Source organism: Colobus angolensis, unplaced genomic scaffold, assembly GCF_000951035.1.
Source record: "Colobus angolensis palliatus isolate OR3802 unplaced genomic scaffold, Cang.pa_1.0 Scaffold172, whole genome shotgun sequence".
Lineage (NCBI taxonomy): Eukaryota > Metazoa > Chordata > Mammalia > Primates > Cercopithecidae > Colobus > Colobus angolensis.
This window is the reverse complement of record NW_012114844.1, coordinates 2928226-2937288: the sequence shown is the minus strand read 5'-3', so window position 1 is coordinate 2937288 and position 9063 is coordinate 2928226.

The following is a 9063-nucleotide window of genomic DNA, read 5'->3' as shown; positions in this document are numbered from 1 at the left end:
TCAAATTCTCTCTTCAGTTTTTCATACACAATGCCTGACATTCAATAAAAAGTTACAAAAATAAGACCAGGTGTGGTGGCTCTCACATCTGTAATCCCAGCACTTTGGGAGGCCGAGGTGGGCAGATCACAAGGTCAGGAGATCAAGACCATCCTGGATAACATGGTGAAACCCTGTCTCAACTAAAAGTACAAAAAAAAAAAAAAAATTAGCCAGGTGTGGTGGCATGTGCCTGTAGGCCCAGATACTTGGGAGGCTGAGGCAGGAAAATCACTTGAACCTGGGAGGTGAAGGTTGCAGTGAGCTGAGAGATTGCGCCACTGCACTCCAGCCTGAGCAACAGAGTGAGACTCCATCTAAAACAAAACAAAATTTAAAAACAAAAAAACTTTTTTAAATAAATGAATTATAAAGCATATTGGGAGATGTGAAAGGCCAGAAACCAAGAGAAAAAATAGATGTAGAAAGAAAAAGCTCTAAGGAGACTCTGATGTTGGAATGATCACACAAAGACTTTCAAAATAACTGATTAATATGTCCAAGAGAAAATTAATTTTAGCAAAGAGTTAAAATCTATTTTAAAAAATCAAATGAAAACTCTAGAACTGAAAAATACAATAATTAAAACTAAGAACTCAATAAATGGGTTTAATAGCAAACTAGACACAGCTGATAAAAAGATCAGTGAATTCAGAGATAGGTCAATAGAAAATATCCACACTGAAAGAATGAGAGGAAAAAAGGAATGGAAAATACAGGTGGTAGTAGAAGGGTATGTATGGGACATAATGGGACATGGCAAGTAGGTCCAACATACATGTAATTGGAGTCCCAGAGAGGAAAACAATAAATGGGTCAGAAACAATTTTTACAGAAAAGATGACTGAGAATTTTCCAACACTGACAAAACATATCAAATCACAGATTCTAGAAGTGTTATGAACCCTAGAGGAGTTCAAAGAAAACCACATTTAGGCACATGTAGTAAAACTGCTAAAAAACAAACACGAAAATCTTAAAAACAACCGAAGTTAAAAAGTAAATCAATTTTTAATTTATTAATCCATTATTTACTTTCATTATGTATTAATGGTCAATTATATCAGAATCTCTGAGAGTTAGGCCAGGGCATGGGCAAGTGGAGAGGACTTTTTACAAATATACATTCTAGAGCAACATTAGAGTTTGTGACTGAGCCAACGTGGGGCAAGGCCCATGAATCAACATTTTCAGCCATCAACAATGGAGTTGATTCTGATGTAGAAGTTCACACACTACACTTCCTCAAGCCTAGCTCTGTCCTTCTCCCTTTATAACTAAGGAAACAGAGGCCCAGCCAGGTAAGACTGAGGTCAGCTCAAGGTTATAATGTGAATCAACGGCAGGACCACAGATAGCACATTGTACAGTCACAGGGCAATTCCAAGAAGCAGTTCTCCTACCCTGGTACCTACAGGCATCCTAGTCCACAGCAGGGAAGGCAAGGGCCCCAAGTGCCTGTAAGGATTCTTAGCCACAGGAAAGATATCAGGAAGGGATTGAAAATGCTTGCTCACCTCTACAGGACAGACATTTGTGAGGCACTTTTATACATCTCTTTTGATTCCAAAAGTGGGCCCAACTCTATACCGTTTATCCAACTTACTATACTTTATTAAATGCTTGATCCATTATCTCTTTTAACATTTACCACAAGCCTGTGAGGTAGATATTATTATCATTCCTCATTTTATAGAGGCACAGAGAAGTTAAGTGACATACACAAGGTCACACAGATAAGTGGGGGAGTCAGGAAATGAACCTATTTCGAGTATACATTACTCCTCTGTTCTATTGCCCAAACCTGACTCCCCTATCCCACCCACCCACCAATTCTCACACGCTTACCCTGCAGGTCAAAGGGTGGTTTCTTTATCATCTCCGGCTCTGGACTGTTTTTGGTGATGGGATAGCCCAATGGAGCAAAAGGAGCACAGGAACTGGAACTGGACCCCTAGGTAATCACCCTAGCATTGCCACTCCACTCTGTGGATTCACCAATGTTCCTTCCCTCCCGTGGTGGTCAATTTCTTCATTTGGAAAAGAGGGGTTTTCACACCTATCTCATGATTGTGGTGAGATTAAATACCTTTGAAAGCGTGTCACTACTCCAAATGTGAGCTCCAGAGTATGGCTGACATGGGAGGGGATAAGTGTGGGCTCTACTGTTCTTGGAAAGACCTGGGCACCGTGTCCCATGGTGGCTGGCTGCACTGTGGATGGTTCCCAAGAAGCTGGGAGGCTCAGCCTGCAGAGTGACACTGTGCTGCCGGCCTGCAGTGTGCCGCAGTGTTCATTTCCGCAAGATCCTATGCCTTCCCGAGGTGAGCTCATGCTCTGTCCACTATCTGCACAGCCGACAATTCCCACATTATTAAATGGCTCGCCTGGCTGCACTTGTTTTATAAAATAGCATGAGCAGCCATGCAGTTATCTATAGGTTTTTCAATAAACTTGGAAATCTGATCATCTCTGTCTCTGAAATTTCCCTTCTGGTGGCTGATGTTGATGAGATTTTTTTCCCCACTTTTATCTAGGCTTTAATAAAAGTCTGACAGATTAAATGGTATGAAAAAAAAATGCCTTTACAAGTGATAATAATACAGACAGGGATAATTCTGGGCAAAACTGTCAAGAAAATAAAATGAATGAAAATAAAATACCCTCCCCTCTCCTTTTGTTAACTTTCGTCTCCCTGGTGATTGGGGCTGTTACCCACCTTCACCCTGAGCTCAGCGTCCTCAGGTAATTTTCTATGATATTTGGAAATCCTTTATAGCCCCTTTGCCCCTAGAAGAAAACTCCTATTGTGCTGCCTTCTACTAGATAACATGTTGGGGATTTAATAATCACGTGACAAAGATCTTTCCTTTGCAGACAGGCCTATCTCCCTGGGGTTCAAGGGGAAGGATTAAGGAGGAAGAGAGGGGAAGGTCAAGAAGAAGGTCGGGGGTGAGCAATAAGAAGAGAGAAGGAAGAAGAGACAGAAGGATAAAGGGAGAGAGGAAGAGGAAGATGGGTATGGAGGGGGAGAAGGGGGATGTGTAGTAGTTGGAACATCTGCAGAGACTGAAAAAGCAAGAAATATAACAACTCGGTGAATGACACAAAGGCTTGTAAGGAAATCAAGAGAAAAGCCAGGTTTGGGGAAAATGTCAGTCCAACAGAATAGACTGGCCAGCTAGGGATGGGTTGAGTCTTGGGCCTTCATAACCAGAGAGAATTAAGCCTAAAGGGCATGCCTAAGCTAATAGAGACCCCGGCGGGCCCAGCCCTTCCTTGGAAGGAGCTGATTACTGCAGACCTGTCCTGAAGGGCTGAGCTAAAGCAGCTGCTCTTGCCCTGGCCCAGTGTATCCTGGTGGGAGGCAAGGTGAGGACTTTGTGGCAGCCTCTTTGGCCATGTGAGGACAGCCTGGTCTAGCAAGCAGGTATAGGTCCTGCAGGGGAGACCAAAGCTAAGCACCACAGGAAAGGAGCCCTACTCCCAGCCTTCCTGGTACGGGCCCAGTGTTTGCCCCTTCAAATGTGTCACATTCCCACAGAAGCCTTTGTGGACTCAGGCACATGAGGTAACTCAAGCAACCAAGCCCAAAGTGAGCTGGCAGCTTCAGGACCCCTGTGAGGGCTGGAGAAGAGAGCCAGGAGTCCTCCCCTTCCCCTGCACTCCAAATGAGGAGCAGGTAAAGGGCACTGAAAAGAACATGGGCTTTCAGATCAGAGGACATTTGGTTCCTTGGTTCAAATCCCAAGCCAGCACTTCCTTGGAAGATGGCCTTGGCCTGTTTCCTGTTCTATAAAATGGGGACAGTGATACTTCATAGTGTCGTGAAACTAGATATGCTAGTATATGTAAATATATGGAAAGTAGCTGTTCCACACTTCCACTTCCCCAGCTCCATGTGCGCACATGGAAGAACCAGAGCAACACACCTATCCTTTCACTTCTCCCCTCACTCCTGCTCACTCTGGGTGGTGAGTTTTACAGAGGGAGCAGAGCATGTTGGATTCAGTCCCATCTGGTTTCTTTCTTTTGGATCTGACCCCCCACAGGAAGAGCGCTCTGTGCCATGCTCTGAGCGCCTTCCCTAATGAGAAAGCCTACGGTGTCTGGCCAGTTCTTCTCGTGACTGGTTTGAGAATGGATGTGTCTGATGCAGAAGTCTAGTACAAGGATGTAGCTGTATATCCAGGCTACATCCACCAATCCATTATCAGTCAAGCTGATCTTCTGACCTAGCCCCATATGACCCCTGTGTCTGCCTGTCAGGTGGTTCTGAACTCACAGGAGGAACAGTGATATTTGGCGGCTTTCTGATACATAGAAAGTACTTATTAGAAACGGCTACATATGCATCCCCAGAGGCAGGGTCCTTCCCCTAAATCTTCTGGTGACTCTCAGTCCACCTGAAGGGACACTTATCCCCCTATATAAAGTAACCCCAAATAAGCAAGAATTGGTCAGCAAGCCATAGTCTTCCATTTTAGTTGTATGATAGACCTTGGGAAAAACATCAAGAGTTTCATTTCTAACTTGCCTCTGTCCCAGAATCTTGACACCACTCTGCTCTTTGTCAATGTGTGATCTTAAATGAGCCACCACATCCTCTGCTTAGAGCTCCCATCCTCAACCCACATATTTATTTGACTTCCTCCAAGAAAACTTCAGATACCATGGTCTGGAAGACACAGGTTGCTTCTCTTTCCTCTCCACTACCCCAGGTAGTTCTGATCACAGGGCCCTGATTCCCAGCCCAAACAAGGCCAATCAGAGGCTCCCTTCCAGGGATTTAAATATGGAGCAGAGATACCCTGGTGGTACCCTAAGACGTTTAAGAGGTTTAAAAGTTTCTACCACTAGGATCTCTGGGGCTCCCCTGCTTTGTGTCCTTCCTACTGCCTATGTTTAGTTTGATTTTGCAAACTCCCCAGTATCATTCTTTTGTAGTTCAAGTTCCCCAGGAAACAGACTGAGCTGGTGATTTGTGTGCAGAAAGATTACTGGAAAGTGCTTTCAACAACACCTGTGAGGGAGGAAAGGAAGCGGGATTGAGCAGAGACAAGGACCTGAAATGAAATTGTGCACTGCACAAAGGCCTCAGCCAATTCCTGGGGAGCTGGAGCTAGGATGGCCCATCAGAGGTATCCTGCCTTGAAGCAATGGACGCTTTGCACCTCCAAAATGACCAGGTACTGGATGTAGGCTGCCACCAAGAAGGGGCTATAACCTTGGGCAAGGCCCTCTTTAGCCAAGGACAATTGCAGGGGAGGCCTCAGCTCAGAGCTACCTCCAGCAAACATCCTGGGGGCTGGAGGAGAGCATACCTCAGTCCTAATGAGGAATCGGGAGGCATGCCACAGCATCTACTACTCCTTCCAATAGCTCTCTTTTTTTCTTAGTCTTTGCTTGAAGCAGAGAACCATAACTAATATAGACAAAGTAATCTTCGACTACAGACTCCAATTTAGAGACTATAGACTCCTGTTCTTAGAGACCCTCTTCAACATCTAAATCAAGGTTTATCTGTCCACCTCATATTACCCCCCATTCAAAAACCAGAACAAGAACAAGAACTCACATCAACAGGAACGCTGTGCAAGCTGTTAAGCAGCATGGGGTTCTGCTTGGCAATCAGTCTATGACTGTCAGCTTTCCATTTCCAATGGATGTTAGATGGGACTTCTCCTTTGGTCTAGAGTTTTCCACAAAGCAAGGACAATAAATGACAAGCATCCCCATATTCTAAAGAGAGGTAATGAACATGTTGTTTTAGACTGGGTCCCCAAAAAAGCAGTGCCTGGGACAAGGAATTGCATGCAGAAAGTATTTTGGGAAATGATCCCCAAAAAACAGGAGTGGGGACTGGGAAGAGGGAAACAGAGGGAAGGCCAATTTGAGGGTGAATTATCCACCTGGTTGCCACCATGGGCACAGAAGTTCGCTGCAACTAGCCTGACAATCCTCTCAGGAATGATGGAGAATACACCTCGGAATTGTCTGCCTAAGGGTTGGAAGAGAAGATAATTTATCCACTGGCTTCTAATTCACACTAGCCAAGCATTCATTACCCCTTGAGGTGTTAACTACCACACATTTCCAGGTTTGTACATGCACCAGAATGACTGAGAAGGTCCTTGCAAGGGTCTCACTCAGATGTGACATTCCAGGGTTGAAAATCACGCAGGTGAGAAGTGCTGTCTGGCTTCACCTGTATGCAGCCAGTCTGCTGTACCCAATGGCTAGAGGGAAAAAAGTGGTGTGAAAGGATGTAGGTGCAGGATAAGGGATGTCCAACATATACATCCATGTAGGATTTACCAACAGAGAGCCAGAATGACTCTTTAGTCACTGCCACCATCCTTCTCCAGGCTGTATTAGAAAAAAAGAGATTAAGCAGACTCCTTGAAGAAAGAGGACTTGTAAGTGTAAGGGTGCTGTGACATTTTCCTTCCCCTCCCCACGATTCCCTGCCATGACTCTAAGCCAAGTAAAGGCTGCTTCAGAGCATGGAAGTGTTTGCCAAAAGAGGAATCTCCCTCCTGGCAGAATCAGACACCCTGGTGCTACTACCAGTTCTGGGAGGAGAGCAGCAACAGTTCCTGGGAGAATGTGACATGTGACTTCCAGCACTTGGGGAAGTAGCAGAACTCTGATAGTTGTGGACTGTCTGGAGCAGCCCTCAAGAGTAGCATGGGAGCAGCTGACACTTCCAGTCTGATGGGGCAAGTATGCAGCCAATTACCTATTTAGCCAAGTAGTCACCTTAAGTGGAGCTATTAATAGACTCAAGTCATCCTGAAAGGACTTGGTCAAGAGGGCTGCCAGTTGGGCTAGGGAACTTCAGGGGTGTGCTTCTGCAGGGCAAGATCTGAGCAGAGACTGTCAGAAGTAAGCTAGAGAATGGTGCAATACACACAGTGCCAGCAGAGGTTCTCCACAAAACCCACAAAGGAACTGGAAGAAAATCAGCTGGGCATTTGACGTGTAGAAGGCACTGATGGCCTGGTTATACTAGCATTGATTCAGGCTGGCTTTGCCTTTCTCCTTGACTGTCAGAACCTTCAAAGTCCGAAGAAAGGGTGTGGAGCAAGGAAAATGAAATTCTATACCAAGACTACATCAGAGCTGGGAGAGGAGGGGGACATAGAAGAAAGAAAAAAGCATAAAGCTGGATAAGAAAATGAAATTTTGATTTAAGATTGGGCTGAACTTTTTGATCCCTGAAAATGGAACTTCTTTTCATATCTGAAATGTGGCAAAAAAAATAAAAAGATTTTCCCAAAATATGTTCCTGGGCAGGAAAGGCAGATCCAATCGATCTGAAAAAGGATAATTTGATTGTACCTTCCAGGATTGGGAGTCATCCTTGAAACCAGATGCAGGCTGTGGTCCTCACCAGATGTTAGCACCTGGAGGACCAGAAGGCGTGCGTATAAGACCAGAGAATATACTGGGGACCAGCTACACACCTGCAGAATACCACTGGCTTGAGGGCTATGCTTCCTCCACCCTATGTGGTTTTTTTTTTTGAGATGGGGTCTTGCTCTGATGCCCAGGCTGGAGTGCAGTGATACAATCTCAGTTCACTGCAGCCTTGACCTCCCAGGTTCAAGTGATCCTCCCACCTCAGCATCCTGAGTAGCTGGGACTATAGGCACATGCCACCATGCCCAACTAATTGTTTAACTTTGTAGAGACAAGATCTCACTATGTTGCCCAGGCTGCCTATGTAGCGTTGGTGTCAGAATTCATCTCTGCCAGACAAAACCTGAGGCACCTGTAGACAACTAGATATGATTCTCATGACTGGCAAGAGGGTATTCCAATTTAAGCTGAGCTGCCCCATGTCTGTCTGTGATATCTGCCTATTCTCACATTAAATTGACCTCTGGATAGCAGATTTTAGATAGATTCCCCTATAGAAGTGTTCCTCTAATTTTAACATGCAGAAGGCACCCTGGAGTGTTTATGTAAAATGCAAATTTCCAACCCCCGTTCCCAGAGATTCTGATTTAAGAGGTAGTCTATAGAAAACAGTTTGAAAAATAGTGCTCTAGAAAACAGTGCTGTCCAACAGAACTTTCTGCGATGACAGAAATAGAGCACTATTCAATATGGTAGACACTAGCCAAATGAGCTTATGTAGCAGTTAAGATGTGGCTACCATCTTAACTGCCTACCAGGGAAGTTTTAAATTTTATTTAATTTTAATCAATTTAAGTTCAAATTGCCCCATGTGACTAGGGCTTCCACATCGGACAGTGCAGCCTAGAATCTTGTTACTCAAAGTGGGCAACAAACAACAAGCAGCAGCAGCAGCACCCAAGATTTGTCAGAAATGCAGAATTTCAGGCCCCACCCTAGACACCTCAGACCTACTGACTCAGTATCTGCATTTTATCAAGATCCTCAGGTGATTCATGTGCCAATAAAGGTGAATACTCACTTTCCAGAATATTTTGGTGGTTCACTGACTCTTCCATTCCCGAACCATCCACTATCTGTTAACACGCTTTTCTTAGTCTAGACTAATTATCATATTCAATTGTATAAATCTAGTTCTTACCCCGCATTGTTGGTACCTAGCATTATTGGTCTGAGGGGTATAAAAAGTATGTGTGTGCGCATGCGCGCACATGGAGGAGGGTGAGGAGAAATGGGGATGGGGAGAGAGAGAAAGGTAACGCAAGGTTGTAGCCAGGTTGGAAAGGGCCCTGTCTGTAAGCTAAGGGTTTGGACTTTATTCCTTGGGCAATAGAGAACCATCAAAAGCTGTTAAGCAGGTAGGTGGATTGGGCAGAGTTATGTTTTATGAAGATAATCGTGGAAGTATGGAGGAGGGACTGGAGGAGATGGCCACACTGATAACTAATCTCTACTGTCCACTGGTTCTTACATTACCTACAGGGAGCAGGACTTGCTATCTTATCTTACCCCTAGATTTGAGGAACAGCAAGTACTTAGGACTTACAGCAATGTATCCATTCTACATGGTCAACATCTACAGTATCCCAACCCAGATCT